Raw genomic sequence first — 19,000 nt, forward strand, 5'->3', positions numbered from 1 at the left:
CCTGGCAAAAAAAGTACTTGCCTATCCTTTACTTTTTCTCTATTAACATAATCATGATGATAATAATAATTTATTTGGCCATCAAAAAAAAAAAAAAAGTAATCATTCATTCTGGCTGGCTGGAGATTTGCAAAGCTGCCAATTGAATCTGAATTACATGTTGCTACAGTATAGACATTCAGCAGCCTGGATTTCTTGCCCTAGTGCAGTAACCCTCCCTTCTCTTTAATTAGCTTATAAAGTCAGAATTTCTTTAACAAAGTACTCATTAAACATTGCCTTGTTACATTACTTTAAATGCAATTAAAAGTTTTAAGAGTGTTGTGGAGTTTGTGTGCCATTGTCAGCATCCGTGTCACTCACTATCGGTTTCCACCCACTCACACAGATCAGAGGCCTCCTGTTAAACATAGATGGCACTTCATAGCGTTTCTATATAGACTAGGCATAAACAATATCCTGATGACCTGACTGCATCTTATATTTCTGTGAATAAGAGAGGAATGGAGGGGAGGGCATTCTAGAGGAAGGAGGAGCTCAGAGTATTCATTGTCCTTCCACCTCTGCAGTTCTCTCTCTGTGGGCCTTTGCGTGGGAGTAGCTGCACATTGCTGGTAAGTTTGCTGCTTCCAAGTCTTCCCAGACCAAGCTGCATGGGAATACCACATAGTTATTCTATTATGCATCTGAAACAAGAGAGACCAGACATTGCTTTAAAAGAGAATGAAAAATATCCAATGCTTGAATGCTGCTTGGGCCTTCACCCAGTCCTCACACTCTCGCTGGCTGCTGTTATCATGAATGGCACCAATCAGTTCCAGGAAATCTCTACAACAAGCATTATGTCATATATGGTTACATCATTCCCTCTAACCTCTAGAGCTTCCTGTTGACATCTTTGGAGCTCTTCTACTACCAAATGGTATTAGAAGAAATGCCAAGCTGTATTTTTATCCATTTCTGTCTGCCAAAAGGAATTCAAATGTTTCCCTTTTGCAGGTTTCACCTGCTGGGTCTCATCTTTGCTCCTTAAAATGAGCAAACCTTAGTGGGCCTGCTCAGGGTCTCTGCAGATGTTTCCATAAAGGATGGTAAGTGCGTGTGAGGGGTTCTTGAGACAGAAGGGGATAATGCCTCTGCAGAATGTATTTATTCTTAATGTCTACCAAATTGCTAATCCAGCCTGTCAGTTGTGTAACCTCTGTTAGAAATTCCACTCCAGGAAGCTGTTTCTCTGTTTCATTCTTGATTCTTTCCTAGTAGATGCTGCTTCCTAGTGTGGGCTATGTTTCACCCTCTCATTGATTTCAAGCATTGTGCTGCTTGGCACATGGAGAAAGATGGCCCTTTCTCCTTGCAGGGCCATCTCCAAAGGTAGGAGCCATTTCTCTCTTGGAACAGACAGTGACACCCCATCAGCTTCTCCTTGCAACCCCGACTTATCCAGCTGCTTAGCTGAAAAAAGCAGGGCTCAAAGTCTTTCCAGATCTAATGTGCAAGATTTTTCCTTCTCTAAAACCACTATGCTCCTTGGTTTGGGTCTTTTTTATTCTTATTTGTCTAGTTTATACCTTCCTTTCATTCTAAGAGTTTTATTTTTGTGGCTGTTTCTGTGTTTGTTCACTGCTGCAGTAGGTATCAACAACATGATTAAATTCCAGCTCTGACTGTTGCAACATAAGCGTTCTGCCTTCATTATCTGCAGTGCCTAAAACTATTTGATCTCTAATAAGTTCACCTGCAAGTGTGCCTCATTTGCATGATGAGGCTAACTGGTGCAGCCTGGGTGCATATTGGTCTGTGATTTCAGTTTCTCTTCGATCAGATGCATCAAACAGAAGGAACTATTAGAATTGCCAGCAAATGTATTTTTTTGTGTTAATCATGCCAGAATGCTAGGAGTCCCAGGCAGCCTTACCACGCTGGAGAAATCCAATGATAAAAGGCATGGAAGTGCTTCTGATGTCAGATCACATACAAAACAGGGCTATGCTGGGGATAGTTGGTCTGGTTTGATAGCACACAGTGTTAAGATCACACCCAGCACGTGAGCAGGTTATTCAGTAGCCTCCTTTGGTGAGCTGCACATCCCACTGCCCCAAGCCCTTGAGAGAGCTGTGCCACCCAGCAAGGAGCTCTCCCCTGGCCCATCAGTCTCACAGCTGGAGGTGTCCTTCAGCCTCTCTGAGGGTCTCTGCCTGACTGTCCCCAACTCACATTCATCCTTGCTGGTCCTGCACTTAGACCCAGATGATGTTTATTTGGCAGTAATACCAAGGGGTTTACTGCCCAAAGTGTGTAGGAGGAGAAAACGTGTTTTCTTACACCAAGCTTTTAGGAACCTGAACCTTTCTTTGTGTCTGAAACAGAAGCAGCAGACTTGAAAGCTAAATGGAAGAAGAGAACAGCAGCTCAGTGATTGTGAGATTCGCAGCAATAGTGCTGCAAATGTGTCAAGTTGCCTATTTCCTTTCTAGATCAAGCACAGGATAGGCCTGTGTGTTTTACTGTGTTCAGCATGACTTTAAGAAATGTGATTTGCCCCATTGCAGCATCCCTTCTCTAATTTCAGAATTCAGCTTCCTACATTGCAGTTTCATTTGAGACAACTTTTAATTGAGCTGAATGATCTCTGAGAACATCAAAATGTCTCTCATTGATCCGAATGGGTCCTAGACTGAGTTTGCATTTCATACACAAAACCAACTGTTTTCTTTCGCTCTTGGGCTCACACAGAAAATAAAAAACTAAACCAAGCAGGACCAAACAAAAGAATTCTGAGGAGCTTATCAGCAGTATTTGCTTTGTACAGAACAGTAATTTTTCCCTAGCACATACTTCCAAGAATTTTTTTAAATGTCATTCATACATCATCTGCCCCAACAGACAATAGTTGTTCCAGAGAAGCTGTTGCTCTCTATTAGGTCAATGATCAGTGAACTAAACATTTTCTACTTAGGCCTTCATATGATAAAAGCCTAAGAGCTTTGAAGGAGCCATTACAGACTATTGCCTAGAAGAAATATCCATTTGAAAATTCAGCAATTATGTACTTCTATAATAGCGTGTAAAAGGAGCTCTGGACCCATTATGGGTTATTGAGTAAATAATGTATTTTTAAAAGTGTCTAAGTAATTTATATGATAGCCTGTATTGGCAGCAAAGAGTGATTGTAGACTAAACATTCTGTCTTTCTTTCTTTTTAAAAATCTCATTTAAATCCCTAAATAGCAATTAAAGAAAGAAATCCCTGATGCAGTTTCAGTATTTCTATAGTAGTCGATAGCTAATGGCTCTGACTTTGCTGCACTGAGGCTGCCATTTTGTGCTGAGACAGTTTTCTCTGGTCTGACTTACTTTTTTTGTCTTGATTGGATAAGACAGGAGGGCTTCATTATCAAATATAATATAGAAGTGTCCAGAGGCCTCCTGGAGGTCAGATTCACAGTCATCAGACCTACGCATAATCAGGAACAGCCACTAGCTGGAAGAGCCACGAGCCCAGAGAGAGAAGACAGCGAGCTGTCAGTCCCTATTTTGGGGAAAAAATGAGTCTTGGAGAGAGGAAATATGTTGTCTGAGATCATGCAGGGAACAAAGAACCTTTGCCTCCGAAGTCCAAGTTTCGTTTCCCCACTTTATATGTGGCCCTTCCATGGAGAGGCACAGGCTGAGCTTCTCGTTGCTGTGCATCCTGAGTGCTAATGCAAACTGCTCCTCTATCAGGTGACCTCAATAGTCTTGCTTCAGACTACTGCACTGAGCCCTTTCAGGCACAGATCCTGGTCAAAGAAGACAGGAAAATAATGCAGTTCAAAAACTTTACATTGCAGCAACAATGCGCTATGAAACATGCAGGAAAACAAACTTGTTTTCCTCTTGTAAGTGTTGAGTAAGTTTCCTTAGTCCTCCAATTTATTTATAATACTGCTTCCTGCCGTAGCAGGGGTAGTCACTTCTTTAATACTTTTCTGACAAAAATTGAAAGAAGAAGTTGAAACAGTTGTTTTTTTAAGAAACACCAGTACTTGAGCTGCTCTGAATTTTGGACATTATCTTAAGATCCCCAAATACCTATTAGACCAAGCAGCCTTCAGTGCCCCAGGGACAGTACTGGATTTCTGTACTACCTGTACATTACAATATTGCTATGGGCCTGACTTGAGGCAACAAAAGTAAAACAATTTTTTGCCTATGGTGATGCTCTTTTTGATGGTACATCATCTGGCATAAATTTGAGACAAAGTCACTTAATTTGGTGTTCTGGAACCTGTAGGTCCATACCTGTGTTGTAACTCATTTTGTACATGAAACACCTTAACAGCCAGCAGGAAGCAAGCATCTGTTTCCCATGACTGCCAGGGGTTCTGATGTCCCTCTTTAGAGGCTGTGTAGTGCCTGCTCCTTCATATGTGTGTTCAGAGCATGTAGTGTGCTTCCCATAGCTAGCTACGCTCTTCAGTCATACCTCAAGAACATCACCTTTAGACCTGAATTTGAATACATCTGTTTAATTTCTCATTGTTTAAGAAAAGTGGTTCTGATGCAATGAATAAAAGTGTGGTGTTTTAGCTGCCTTCTCGGAGATGTCGAGATAGGTCTCTGTAGCGAGGCTGCTGGCATGTGAGAGTTTGTTTTTCATGTGTTTGGAAAGACACAAAGAAGAAAAGAAATGCAAGGGTACCAATGAGCACATAGCTCAGAGGACAAAAAAGAAAGGGAGTGACTTAATGTAGGAATGGTCAGGTAGAAGGGAGAAAGGTGAAGTAAAAAACGGTGAAGGACTGGTAGCAGAGACAGAAATAAATGAAGAAACAAGGTGAAAGGCGTAAATACGTTTAAGTTGTATTTGAGCAAAACAGGTAACGCCTAAAAAAGCAATCGGTCTCTCTCGTGGTTAGACTGTATTTGTCACTTAGGAAAGGAGAGTTATCTGTTGGGATAATTGACTGGAGTGATGATGAAGTACCTATCACTGGAGCATTTCTATGATAGAGAAGTCAAAAATCTGGGGAATGCTGACAGGTATTGGATGAACCCTTCCAGTTCTATTTTCTATGACCTCAGCATCCCATAATGTATGAGTGGGAGAAGTATCTCAGTTGTGTGATCATGGAAAACATGTTTCTGACCTGGTCACCTCCTCACTGAAATTCTCTATGATCTCAAACAGTAAACAAGGCACATATTTGGAAATGAAGTCTATGAGGAAAATTAATATAGAGGGAGAAAAAAGGAAAAGGAACCAGTTGATCTGCAGACAACATTTTCTTCTGACCTATGGACACAATGACACAACCCTTGCAATTTCTTCTTCATACTGAACAGCCCCATTCTGCAACAAATACCTAGTTTAGCTTAGATACAAACCCAAAACCCTCGCAACTTGAGTTAAAGGATCCCGGGGTCTTTCTTCCAAGAACAGAGTTATTAATTGATCTACTGTGCTTCAACTCTAAATAATCCTGTTTTCCCATTCAAGGAAAATTTCTCATAATTTCAACCAAAATCACAATGAAGTGATCTGGGATTATTCTACACTGGTGATTATTTCTATGCAAGCCACCAGTTACCATCACACTATAAAACAAAGTGCAAAACAGGCTTTTAAAAGTAAAGTCTGGAGAGGCATCACATTGAGATGAAACAAACTCATTCTCCCACCATGTGGAGTTTCTCAGAGCTTGCCAATATGACCTAGCAAAGCCAAGTATGCCAATGTCAGTGGTCCTCCCTTGGAGGCAGGAGACTTGGATTGCTTCAGTACATATATACATATACTGTATAAGAAGGCACAGCCTTTAAAGTGACCACTCTTTCCCCATGCAAATCTGCCCTCTGTTCTTTTTTTTTACACTATAAGCCACTGAGTACAATGCTGGTAACTGGAGGAAACTGCTTTTTTTTTTCCTTACAGTACTTTAGAGACATTAGATTCATTATTTGAGGGTGTGTATGAGATTCTGGAAGTAGAATTTATGTCTGCTATGCTGTGAGATCTTTGGTATGATATTGACTCACTCATTGGCACCTGAGAGAGGTTTGGGGAATTCAGCAAGTTTTCAGCAATCCAGTTTGAGAGATTAAACAGAATTATAGCTTGCTCAGATTTGTCCTAATTTTTATTAGATTTTCACCATTTCTAATTGCATAAACATATGCAGCCAATTATGCAGGTGGGGACTGGGATGATGTACAAGGACATTCAGGCTCCATAGGCAGCTGATTGGTGGACAAAGTAATAGGGCACTTGGAAAGACTGGTATTTTTTTCAGACCATTCCAGGGTAAAATCTTGTCCCCATTTAAACTGAAGCAATCAAGAGAGGAAAGATTTTAGCTGTAGATTCTGTTGGAACTGGAGAAAGAGATGAGAGGAACCATCTGATGCAGAAAATATCCAGGATGAAGGTGGTTGTTTTGGGCAAGATTCATTACTTATTTGTCTTGGACACAGGAAAAATAATGTTTCAAGACCATAGAACTAGCCTGATAAATATGGTGATATCAGAAGGTTTTTGATCAGGGCTAAGCACAAGACAAGCAATGGTTAACAATTTCAGGTAATAGCAGGGCAAATGAGAAGTCATTTTGTGTGAACATTGTAATTGTTAGCAAATGCCAAGCTGTAATGTGGTCAGCAATATTTTATATTTTGTTTTAGAAAATAAATCTTTTTTTTCTATGGATAGGAGAGCTCTTGGGCCCCAAGTTAAAGTATGATATGTGTATGGTAAAATGACACCAGCTGAGGTACTAGCCTAGCTGTTTATGTGAGTAGTTTCACATGAAATAATATTGCTGTCTGTATTTGTTAAGGGAATGCTGCTGTTGACTTATTTTCTACAATCAAAACAGAAAGAGGGGTAGGAGGGAAAAGTCTATACTCAGGTTTTTGCTCTGCAGTGTTCTTTATCTCTGGTATGGCATCTGCACTATGAAATTCACCCTGAATCAATGGACACGCAGATGTCTTCACTTCCAGCAGGGAGGACACAACTCTCAGGCTGAATTAGGCCATTTGGAGAGGTTTACTAAAATCTCCATGGGTTACAGGCGCAAGACTTTTCTCTCACGCTGGTCTGGAATGAGCTCTTGGTGGGTAAGTAAAATTTCACTTTTTTTTCTTTTGAGAGTAGAATAAACCAAAGAAGTTGGTCACATATTTGGACCTGGACTTCCCAGAAAAGGTTTGCAAAGTCCTCTAAAAAGTCAAAATATTTAGTAAACAGATCATGGAATATTTTCTAGCAAAAAAAAAAAAAAATACAAGAGGGATTTAATAATGTTGGGATGTAGTTTTCTGTTAATGACTTTATTTTCTTCTTCCTCCTGTTTAGGCAGTAACATGCGAACTCTGACCACATCACTGGTGTGAAATTGCTGATTAACCTTTTGACTCTGACAATTGGGACTTCTCTCAACACCAACTGGTAATGCAAAAGACCATTAGTAGTTAATATTGGGACATCCCAGCTCCAGATGTCAAAAGGTTAATGAAAAATCAAGTATCTTGCTTTTACTGGGGAACTTGGAAACCTTCCCCCAAAAACAGTTCATTTTTTCTGATAAATAAGCCAGACTGCTTGAGCTGAGAAAGACGGGTGTTTTGCTAATGTGTACAGCTGTTAATTGAAAAATATTTGGGTATGCATGTTCTTCTGGATGTAGATAAAAGAGAGGTTTGTTGGCGAACTTAGCTGGTCTTGAACACCCCTTTGTTCAAATACACTACTTAATAATAATGCTTTGTTCTTTCTGTAACAGCCATGGAGGAATTTTGAGTGGAATACTCATTTTCTTTAAGTCATATCTGCCAGTAATCATTCCTGGCTTAAGACCAGCTGCCATTTATGTGTTTTATGAAAATATAACAGTTTTACACTCAAAACTATTTTCTTTTTAGGTAAAAGCTTCAGCAGAAGCTGGTTCCTCATATCTACCATAAATGCTATTTGTCACAGATTTTGGTCTTTAAAACAGAAAGATAATGTTAAAACATTTTGATTACCCTTTCCTTACTGCTATCATTCGCAACCCATCTTTTCTAATTATGGTATTAGGACATTTACATAACCGGGAAAAGGGTCCTTTAACTACATTTCTATTATGTTTGGCACTTCTGTGAAAGGATATTATATTCATGTGCATTAGAGATTGCTTATAAAAGATCAAGACAATAATAGCAGATCAGACGATAAAGGTTCCCTTTTCTCCTCCCAGACAGGCTGTCTCTGACAGAAGAATACAGTTCATCAAAAGTGTCTGCAGGTTGTCAAACTCAGTGAGATTTGGGGACACTCGGAGGCTGTCATGGCCAACAAGAAGATTTTCTGTAGGGTTCTGCCATCATTCACCCTCAGGAAATAATCACTCACTACATTCTGCATGCTCTCATGATAGAGCTCTATTTGAGAGAAAAGAGCCATTTTATCAAAGGACAATATATCCCTTCTCTTGGTCCATGTAGCTTCCATTATCAGACCATAATAAATCATATTTATGTTCTCAGTTAATAAGACTGATTACAATGCAGGTTACAGGCATGGGAAAAGAAAATCAGGTGAAAAGATGTTTTAATGAAAATATGATAAGCAAACAGCTTCTTGTGAACATTTCAGGCTGTTATTTGTAATGATCACAGGCAATTTTTGATACATCTTCTTTAGCAATGGTTTAAGCTGCATAAATTGGCTTGCCACTTTATACGTTGAAATAGGAAGAATCCCAGTGTCCTTCTTATGTTGTCTAGAATCATTATATACATTATAAGCATAAAATGAGTTTAATGTATGTGCTTTGAAAAGAAGGGGAAAACAGAAAATCAGGGAAGGATGATTTTAATGCTGCTCAGAATGATTTTGAAATTTTCTACTCATCTTTGTTACTAACGGTGCATTTTCCATGAAATTCAGGAATGACATGTACTGCTTTCATCTCCTTAAAATTAATATACTGTGCTCTCTGTTTTTCTCAATTTCTTCAAAGGTCTTCTTAGAGCACTGTGCAAAGAGACAGAGAGAAATTGTCCCCTCAAAGTATAAGCATATCTGCTATTAATGCTGAGGGGAGTTAAGTGTCTGCTTCAACAGGAGAATATACCCCAGTGTCCTGAAGGGCACCCTGTTAAAATGGTGCAAGAATGTTTAACTCTGGCACATGTGATGCATTCAAGGGCAAACTTCCATAGAATTTTTTAAGTGATTAAGGCAGTTTTTTATTAGGGTAAACATTCTGATATGATTTCAGCATATAAGTATATGGAGGGAAGTGGCTGATGGATTGTCTTGCTCTCATCTTGTGAAAAGTCTTATTTTGCTATTATGTTCAGCATCATACTTTCAAGATGAAGTTAGAAATTTAAGGAATAATTTCCTCTTGCTGATATATAATTTTGACCAAGTCTCTGAAATTCTACAGCACTTGTAGAATGGTGGTGACAAAGACTCCTTGGAGCTGTGTGCCTGCAGAACCTATTCTGCTCTCTGGTACTTCCCTAAAATCACTCTTAAACAAATTTTAAAGCTTTGTATTTGGCCTGGCCCTGGAGAATGGCCATAAAATTACCTTAACCCTTTTAGGACACTTCAAAAGAGCAGTGCCCATATAAGAAACAGCAAACTGCTCTTCAAAGACAATATCTTGATATGACAACAGACGTAGATAATGTACTTCATGATGGAACTGTTTGATACAGAGAAAAACATGCTGTAACTGCCTTCACCGTGAAAGGGGCTTAAAAATGCTGCCTGCCAACTCCACAAAAACCAGAGCTGCGATTTCGGTTAAAGGCCAGTGGATTGTATTTTTCATGTCAGTTTTCACTAACCTCAAACATCACTGTTATGACAGACTGTCATCCAACCAAACCAGCACTCTGGTGCCATTCAAGCAAGCAGGAAGAAAGCAAACATGAAGGAAACTTAAAAGTCCAAGTAGTAATTGGGGAGTGCATGTGAGCGAACTACTTTTGTGTAACAATACTGATTACTGAAAATGAAACACTTAAAAGAAAATAAACAAAAAGGAGTGCTTTCTGAGCCAGTGGTGGTTTTTTGGCTGGCAATTTCTCTTTGTTCTGTTTCATGACACCAGGGTCAATGGTTGAAGGGGTGTTCTGGGCCAGATGTCAATCACAATGTCTGACATAAACAAAAATAGCTAAAAAGGCACGCCAGCATCTTCCTTTTGTTTTCCCATTAGCTCCATTTTTCTTTTCATAGGCTGACAAAAAATTACTGCCTCCAAGTGAATTCAGTAATGTCACTATATATCTAATATCTAGGAGACCTTTTGTTTTAGTTTTACTGGGCTTAACCACAAAAGACACTTGACATTGACAAAGAATCTGTCAAACATACAATGATCAGTGCAATGAAACCTCTCATGACAGAAGGGCACTATTCTGTCTCCCCCTTGCCTCCAGCAGCAGCCTGTCTGAGCAAAATATGCTGGAGCACATGTAGCAGCTGAACCATTACAGAGCAGGCCAGAAGCTGAGATGTGTCTTGTTTAAATTGTCATAGCATATTAGTATAATTAAAACTGCCAAAAGAGTAGAAAAGATAGATGGAAATGTTACATTACTTGTTTCTAGAGATTAACCTCCAGCCAGAACTGAAACAGAGAGGCATGTTTTGGATTTCTTAGAGCTCTGATATGGTAGGAAACCAGCCCAAGAGTACATCTCTCAAAGTGTGAGACATGAAGTCATAGTTCCTATATTTACACAAAAAAAGCAGAAATAGTGTTTCAGACAGACACTGTTTCCTCTGTGATTACAGCTCCTGTTGTGGCTGTGCTCTGCAGAGCAGTTGTATCATCTCTCAGCTAATTCCTTTTCACTCCCCTCTGCTTTTGTGCCCACAAGGTCTTGACACCTCTTGGGCTTGCTGATGAGCCCATATCACCGCTCTCCACCCTGTCCCCATAGGTGGGCTTGGCTGGTGCTCCAGGTGCCAGCCCAGTAGCAGTACACAGTGTCCCATGGTCCAGGCTCTGGGTCTCAGCAATGCCCAGCAGCAATGGTCAGGAATTCATCCTGCACAGGTTTCATCCTTTGGACATGTTCGTCCCTGGGGAAGAGAAACAAATGCCTACTGGAGGCAGGCACAGATAGACCAGCCCTGAGACTGCTCTTGACTCCAGCTCCCTTGTGCACAAGAGAACCAGAAAGGGAAGGCTTAGATTGCTTTGCCTAAGCTGTTTCTGCTTCTCATCGCAAGGGAAGATGTTTGAACAATGGCTTCAATTTAAAATCTGACCTTTCAAATGCCAAGCTTCATGCTTGTTTCTGCGTTGAATGTATGGATAAAACATACGGCTTTCTGAAACTGACCCTGAAAATTATGTTCTCTTCATCAATGAGATGTTTTTCTTCCCATGCTTTGTTACCTCTCATAACGATTCAGGACAAACTAGTTATGATCCAAATTTATAATTATGCCCTGAGTTATATCCGGTGGTGAGAAAATGATTTAAAACCTTCTGTGTATTTGTTCAGTTGTACATGTTGGAACTCAATTTATCCAGAAGCTGGGGAGGACCTGAACTGGCTCCAGCAGTTCTGAAAGAGAAAAGAAGCAGCACAACTGCCCTCTAACAAAAATGGTACATTCAAGGAGAAGCTTCAGGAATCAGGTAGGTCTCATGTTCATTTCTTCTAGGATTAATGAACTTCACAGCTTTGCCACATTTTCTGATTTGCTTTAAGTAGAGAGATGTTAAATGTGAGCCTTAAGTTTTAGGTTCCTCCATATTTCCTGTATTTCCCAAATTCAAATCTTGGTTAATGACTTCTCCATATAGGGTTTCTCTTCAGTTTCTGCCAGGACCTGTAGATGTGCATAACTAGTAAAAAATATGTTATCTGCATTTAGTGTTGGCTTTTGGAACCCTCACCGCCAAGTCACCTCTCCACTGAATCTCACCTCACATGCATTTCTGTGTAGTGCCAGGAGAAGAATGGAAAATAGCCATGAAGTAAAAGCAGATTCTGCTCCCATTAAAGGCAATGAAAACTGTGGTTTTAGTTCTACTTACTCGTAATAGCGGAGAAAAATGAAGTGGAAACAAGCACAACAAAACACCTCTGCCAGCTATCTACAAGCTAACCAAGGCTTCCACTAATGAGGTGCTCTGGCATTTTAAGAAAGACAGGTTCTTCCAGAAATGGAAAAATATATGCTGAGTTTTTCCTTCAGCTCTGAAAGGCTAGTGAAAGAATAACAAATTGTACTTCAAAAAAGGAATGACAGTCAAACTTAATGCTGTCTGTCCCATTAAATACCTACATATCCCCATACAGTTTCTTGTCAATTAAATGCTTTTACATATATGTTTGGCAGCTTGTTAAATATTGATACTTATATACCTCACCTAATTATTGACTGTATTTACAGGGTCACCTAAATGACCATAAAATTTTTGAGAAAGTTAATCATATCAAATCACAATAATGGAGTAATTTTCAGGTCAAATTTTCTAGAAGACTCTATACCATAGACGATCACATAGTCTATTAAACAGAACAGTACAGTTTGTGGAAAAGATAATAGTCCAGATCATGAGATAGCGCCAGATTTCACATTATGATTTCCAGATGTCTTTGTGAGCTCAATGCATAGAGCATTGGTTCAAGTCTAATCTGCATGGCAGAAATGCAAGTTGTTCCAATTTTCTCCTCACTGGGGCTGTGTGGAAAAGCAGGAGGACATTGTGCTGCTGCTTTGGAGAGAGGAGTTTACCTGAAGGACAGGGGAAAGTCGCACCTAGCAGTGTCCACATCCTCATCTGGCTGCAGAAAGCTGGCAAATCTGCTTGTGACCTTCATCTTCCCACCTCAGCAGCCCTTTTTTCTGCACGCTTTTCTCCACACGGACAGAACTGGCCTCCCTATCTGTCCCTGGTCCTAACCACTGGAAGCATCAACATTCTCTTTTGTTTAGAATGCTGAAAAGATCTGAATTACAGCAGCCTGTCACAGCTGTCAGGCTTCTGTGACAACCTGGTTGTATTATTCTAAGCAGTGTGCGTTGATTCACTGGAGACAGAGAGAGAGGGTGGACTTTGCCAAACTGAAGCATCATATACTCACTCAGAAGCTCCTGGAGTGAGTGTCTCTGCAACCATCAGGCAGCTTCCCAGCTGTTTCCAGGGTGCAGCTTTGGAAACAAAGTTCCCCTAAGGTCCACTGTAAAACAATGTATTGCATCAGTTTCCTGAATCAGGGACTAGGTGAAGTCACAGTATATCGGTGGCAGCCTGGGGGATTTACAGCACTTTGCAGGGTAGCCCAGTATCCTCCTGTGCCCAGAGGGGCCACAGATGTCCAGGAGTTTCTGGTGGGTCATATGTAACTATAAACATGAAATAGTATTTCCTCTGTTACATTCCTGCTGGAGAGCACTTTACTGGTACAGGTAGGTGGGCTAGATAACAGTGCAAGGATCTGCTAGGACATTTGCTTTTCAATTCCAGCACTGTTAGGCTGGGAAGTGAAAAAGAGCTCTGCAAACAGAACAGGTGTCTGACATGACAGTGCAATGGGAAAAAAAGCTCAAGGTACTTTTTCTCCATGGAAATCTGTACAAAAAATTGTCAGTTTGGGGCTTCATGAATTTCTCCCTGGAGTCAAACATTCAGTGTGAATTTACAAAGGAGTGTGAGCAAGGAGTATTTTGCCTCCTTCAATCCTGTGCACAAAACCTCCCAGGGTTTCAATGAAGATTTTAGCATCTCTTGCAGTCTTCAAATGTTATGCTGTGCAAGGATGTGCTTATACATAATTTTGTAATTGAAATGGCATGTTTACTGTTCTATTTCATGCTTGATTGTGTTTTTTAAACACCTTTACTCATGCTGTTAGAAGTGGGATTATAATTAAAATGTCCTGTTGAACACCTTGTTCAGTTCAATGAAGGCATAATAGAAGTATAAATACTTGTTCTTGTTGACTCTGTGATGTCAGCACAACAAATGCAGTAAATGTCATAAAACAAATCTCTCTTTCGCCAAAGCATCTGTCAGAAGGGAAGGGAAAACAGAATCTGTGACTGGGCAAAGAGGGGCCCTCTCCTTTGGAAAAAGGAAATACTTAGAGATGTTATCTGTGACATAGATGTGTTAACTAATGCATGGAATGATTGATTGATTTAGCCAGTTATGAGGCAAAAAAAAATCAGAGGGGAATTTGTTCCTCTACTCACAGTCCCTTGGCCTAAAGACTAAGCAGCACTTTCTCCTACACTTGCCATTAGGAAATGCCAAGTCTGCCTGTGAAGTATTAAGGAGTGACTTATACTTCTTAATATTCCTGTTTCCTTAAAATATATACAGATACGCAGACTTCAAGTCTTTATGGTGGAGCGTAACTATAACACAACGTCCAAATGTTTCTAAGTCACAGTCCAGTGGCTTCAGAACTTTTGCATAGCAATAATGGTTTCATTTTCTTTGTGTTTTCTCTTGTAGTCTAAGCTACCACCAATGATGTGATGTCTAAACCTTTCTGGCAGGCACTTGTTCAGTCTTAAGGAGCTTTAAATTACTTCACAGCTTGAAATTCCATGTAAGTAGGGATGTTCCAATATTTAGCCTAACTGATGCTTTCTTGGGCAATTTACTTGGATACCTTGGCTCAGTTTCCTCCTCTGAAAAAGGGGGAGAACAATGTCTGTGTTCCTTGTGCTCTTTGATGTAATAATAGTTTTACTATACTAAATACTAGGCTCTACACTGCACAAACGCCATGAGGTTTTAGGTTTGTGTCCTTTCACTGGCTGAAAGAGGGCTCTCAAAACCAATCCCAGGATGTGCAGTATTTCTGTGCCGGAGCAGGACTTGCCAGTCAGTAGCTGCCTATAGGAAAAGCCCGGGTGATCTTTATGAAGCAGGCAAATAAGCAGACCCAAAGGGTGTGGAATTGCCTTCTGTGCCCAGTTTCATTTCCAGCTACTTCAAGCTCAACAGAAGTTGGATAGGCAGATGGTTCACAGGAATTAGTCTTTAGAATGAAAGCAGTGAGGAAGTGACAAAGTAGTTTTTTTTCCCTGGGATGAGAGAGGCAGGTGGGTCCAATCCAGACCAGAGAAAGATTCAGCAGCAGCAGGGATAACGCTACAGAACACAGAACGTGCAGGACAAAATGGACAAGAATGTTGTCAAGTGGGGTTGCAACAAAACTTGGTGTATTTCTTTGCATGTCTCATTATATGTTCAGGTGCAGCTCTACACACCCACACATGCTGCATTTATTTCAGTGTGTGATCATATAAATACCTGCAGGTGTGAAGGTGCAATACTGAAGAGATACCCATGCTGAGGCATGAATATGGAGTTCCACATCTGTATTGGCTGCCTTGTTCACACAATAAACTAGTGCAGTCAGTGGGTTCTATTTCTACCTCCTGTATGCACTTCAGAATTAAAACCAAAGAAAAGTCCATCCTGGTAACTACATTTAACAGGATGTCATGACATAGAACTAAAGTATGTGTATGGGACAGTCATCATTACCTCACTGTGTGGCACATGTATACACAAAATTAGGAAGAAACTAATTTCAGATAAAAATGCCCGCATCAGTTAAATGTATAGTAATAAATCCATGAAGTTGGAATTTAATGTGTCTTTTGGGACAACTAAAACTTCAGCTGGGCTTCATTGCAGTGGCTGGTTTCTCTCTTCTGGCACACACAGAGATGGCTCCTTGTCCATAATACTGTCAGATAGTCCATAATACATGGGGTGAAAATTGTGGCTGCTGCAAAACCACGGTTCTGAATTCACTGACTTGCTCACATGTAAAAAAGTCTCAGCTGTGGCATTACACTTACGCAGCTAGTTTCATTAAACAATAGCATGATGCTAACTACTTGACTACAAACGCCCTCCTTTCAGTGTCAAAAATGTAAAACAGCTAAGGGATATAAACTGGGGGCAACCTTTTGCATGTAATTGCTGCCTGCAGAGACTCAAGGTTGTCAAAGTTTCTTACCTTTTATAAGGCCTTTAGTGATAACTTTTGTTTCCCGAAGAGAAAAATAAACCTACCAAAGTTCCTTTGAACATTCCAGCAGCCTTTCATAGTGTTAGCTGTGAAAGAAATGGTGTCACATTCCTAATAAGGATGTATAGAAACTGTGTTTTAGGAGTCCCTGCTGCTTTCTTTGTGGAAACTATCTCAGATGCTTTGGGATTATTTGGCAGTAACTTCTTTTTGCACCATAATTTCACAGAGATCTTCTCTGTTATCTTCTCTTCAGAATCTCCCTTTGAAGATCTAGGGAGAAAATGTGGCGCTTGAGCATTCAGTGAAACCTGGTTTGCATTTCCATCTAGCTAAAGTCAGGGCTGTCCTGTGACAGAAAATGTGAAGGGACCGCAGTGCCCAAAATTCAGCAAAAATTTTACAGTGTTGTCCAAGCAAAGGAATAATGAGAATATGGTCAATTGAAATTTCATAAGAAGCAAAGGAGAAAAGAAAGCACAAATTTTTTCAGGTCTGAATGTCATTGCTTTGCCCAGAGGGACCCCGGCTGCCATCCATGGCTCACAATAGCGAATGTACTCTGTGCAGTGACAGGCGAAGGGACCACAAGTGGCTGGAGCACTGGTAGAAATAACACTGTGCTAATGAAGAGTTTCGTCCAGGCAAATTTAACTCCCTCAGAATTAGCCTGGGTATCTCTCCATGACACATTTGTTTTAGAGTCACAGCATGTTGCAATTATTAGGCTCTGGCAGGCTCCTATGTAGGAACTGTGTCCAAGAGCCTTTATTTCATCTGCTCCAATTGGGAAGAGCGTGGCAGTTTCTTTTGGTTGAGACTTTGCTGTAATGATCTGAGCTTTAGTCACTGTGAGACTGGCCCTCTGCAAAGCATTCACTTGGTGTTACAACCAGAGACAACTGAGCTCCAAAAGTGGGTGCAGACTGTGTCTACTTATTAAGTAAAGGGGCATGTGGAGAGCCCATTACTCAGTAATTGGTGCTCGCTGCCAGTTAGCATTCAGCAGGACTTCCAGGATTTGTATAGACCTTACAGCCCAGAATGGCCTGGGATTGTTCTTGCCTTATTTGCTGCCACTATAGTCAGGTGGTGGCTCTCTGCTTTGCAGAGCTACCAAAACCAGCTTGATCGGACTGAAAGGCACCTGGAAGTACAGGATGTCCCCAAGGAATTCCTCCAGAGGGACATGCAGGTCTGAGAGACTTTGTGGCTTAGGTTGTGTTCCAGTTTTGTGAGCTTGCAGGTTTCTTCCCCTGCCATGGAAAAGGGAAATGATGACTGGGACTTGTGGTAGATGATACAAATGCCTGCCTGATTGTGTAAAACCTTAAATAGCTTTTTAAAGATGAGGCCCTCAAGTGTCATGTGAGTCTTTAGATGAGACAAACTGCACTTTGGTACAGGGAGTCTGGAGAGACAGTGTGGGAAGTTTTTACAGAAAAGACTACATAGACATTTGACAAAAACACAGCTCTGTGGGGTATGTGCCACTTGCAGCTTTGCCATGGGGAAACCCGTTCTCCGTGTCCCAGCTACTGCTGTTGCTCCCAAGGAAGCGGCTTGGTAATTCAGACAGGTGTCCACAGCCCCCGGACTGGCGGGCTCAAGCAGCCCACTCTGCTGCCCAGGAGCAGGTGGGCTCCAGGTATGCAAGGGGAAGAAAGGGGCTCTTCTCATATGCCTATTCCCTGCAACATTGTTTTTATTTATTTATTTATTTACAGCATTAGGCAGCATTAGCCCCAGAGGCTGACAAGGCGGTTGAATGTACGCAGACAAGCTGCTCTCCCCGGGCAGGAGGGCTCTGCCAACGCCTGTGAAGTGAAAACCTGTCTGCACCGCAGGTGAGAAAGCAAATAACGCAGGGTGCGGCCACAGGAGTAGCGCCCGCCAGCGGGACTGCCGCAGCCACGTCCGCTGCCCCCAGCGACGGCGGCCCGAAGCGCCTAGGCCGGCGTAGAGCCCCGGGGCCGGGCAGAGCTCATGGCGGCCATCGCGGCGCCCGGGCGGGCGGCGGCCCCGCCATCACCTCCCCCGCGCCAGGCGGCGGCGCGCGCCGTTCGCCGCAGCGTCCGCCAGGTGGCGCCCTTGATCGCCGAGTGGCGTGAGGGCGGGCGGGGCCGAGAAAGGCATGGCGCCCACCCCCCTGCCCGCCCTGCGATTTCGGAAGCATTATAACGAAAGTGTTTTCAGCTTATTATTATGCATGAGTAAAAATTCCATGAATGTGTAACATTTTCGCCTGTATTTCCCTCTTTTATAACATCATTTAAATTCCTCATTAATAATTCAGCAACATTCTGGATTTAATCACTTTTCTCATCCCCGCGGTCTCTATCCGAGGCACCGCTCTTCTCCCCATCTGAAGGTGACATGGAGGCAGGGCTGGGGCCAGGGGCATCCGCCCCAGAGCCCTGTCTGGCTGCAGGGTATTTCCTTCATCAGTTAAAAATCCAAAGTTTACCAAACTTAAGGCTTGAGTAGGTCACTATTAGTGAAAATTTAATTTTTTTTTTTTTAATCTGAGTTTAGTTACGGTGGTATTTGTTTGAGAGCTTGTTACTGTAAATAAGAGAGATAAAAGGAGCCCTTCACTCGAGCAGCTTCAGAGTTGTGAAATATGTACCTAATTAAAACTATTGGTGTAAGAGGCTAATAAAGTACATGTGCCTACTAGATGTCTTATTCTAATGAATTTCAGCTAACTTACTCTGAGCAATGTATTTTGGTGTTGGTAGTAAGAGCTGAATAATTACGGAATTTATCATGAGGTGCTCCTGAAGGACCACGGGGGTCTGGGAGGGTAAGGGGAGGGAAGGGCCCCCAGCCACGGGTGGGTGCAGGAGGAGCGCAGCCCAGGCTTCCCCCAAGCACAGGGACTGGCAGGACCCAGCCTGCGACCCCCAGGGTGGCCATGGAGCCCCGGGCCAGGCCCCGCGGGCTGCAGCTGTGCAGGCTGGGGCAGCCCGGAGGGGCGGCATGAGGCGGT

The 19,000-nt window shown here is 41.7% G+C and overlaps 1 long non-coding RNA gene across 5 annotated transcripts; it reads left to right on the plus strand.

The window, feature by feature from the left end:
• Window positions 1-374: 374 nt before the first annotated feature.
• On the plus strand, window positions 375-18,770 carry LOC104695317. Of its 5 annotated transcripts, XR_002047632.3 has the most exons (6): window positions 375-1,091; window positions 7,056-7,101; window positions 7,340-7,432; window positions 11,503-11,639; window positions 14,472-14,568; window positions 17,736-18,770. It is a non-coding gene; the product is annotated as an uncharacterized LOC104695317 (long non-coding RNA). The 5 variants fall into 5 exon arrangements; XR_005602549.1 differs by lacking the exon at window positions 7,056-7,101 and having other exon boundaries at window positions 376-1,091; XR_005602550.1 differs by lacking the exon at window positions 7,340-7,432 and having other exon boundaries at window positions 377-1,091.
• Window positions 18,771-19,000: the final 230 nt, after the last annotated feature.

The sequence above is a fragment of the Corvus cornix genome, chromosome 8 (genome assembly GCF_000738735.6).
Source record: "Corvus cornix cornix isolate S_Up_H32 chromosome 8, ASM73873v5, whole genome shotgun sequence".
In the NCBI taxonomy this organism is placed as follows: Eukaryota; Metazoa; Chordata; class Aves; order Passeriformes; family Corvidae; genus Corvus; species Corvus cornix.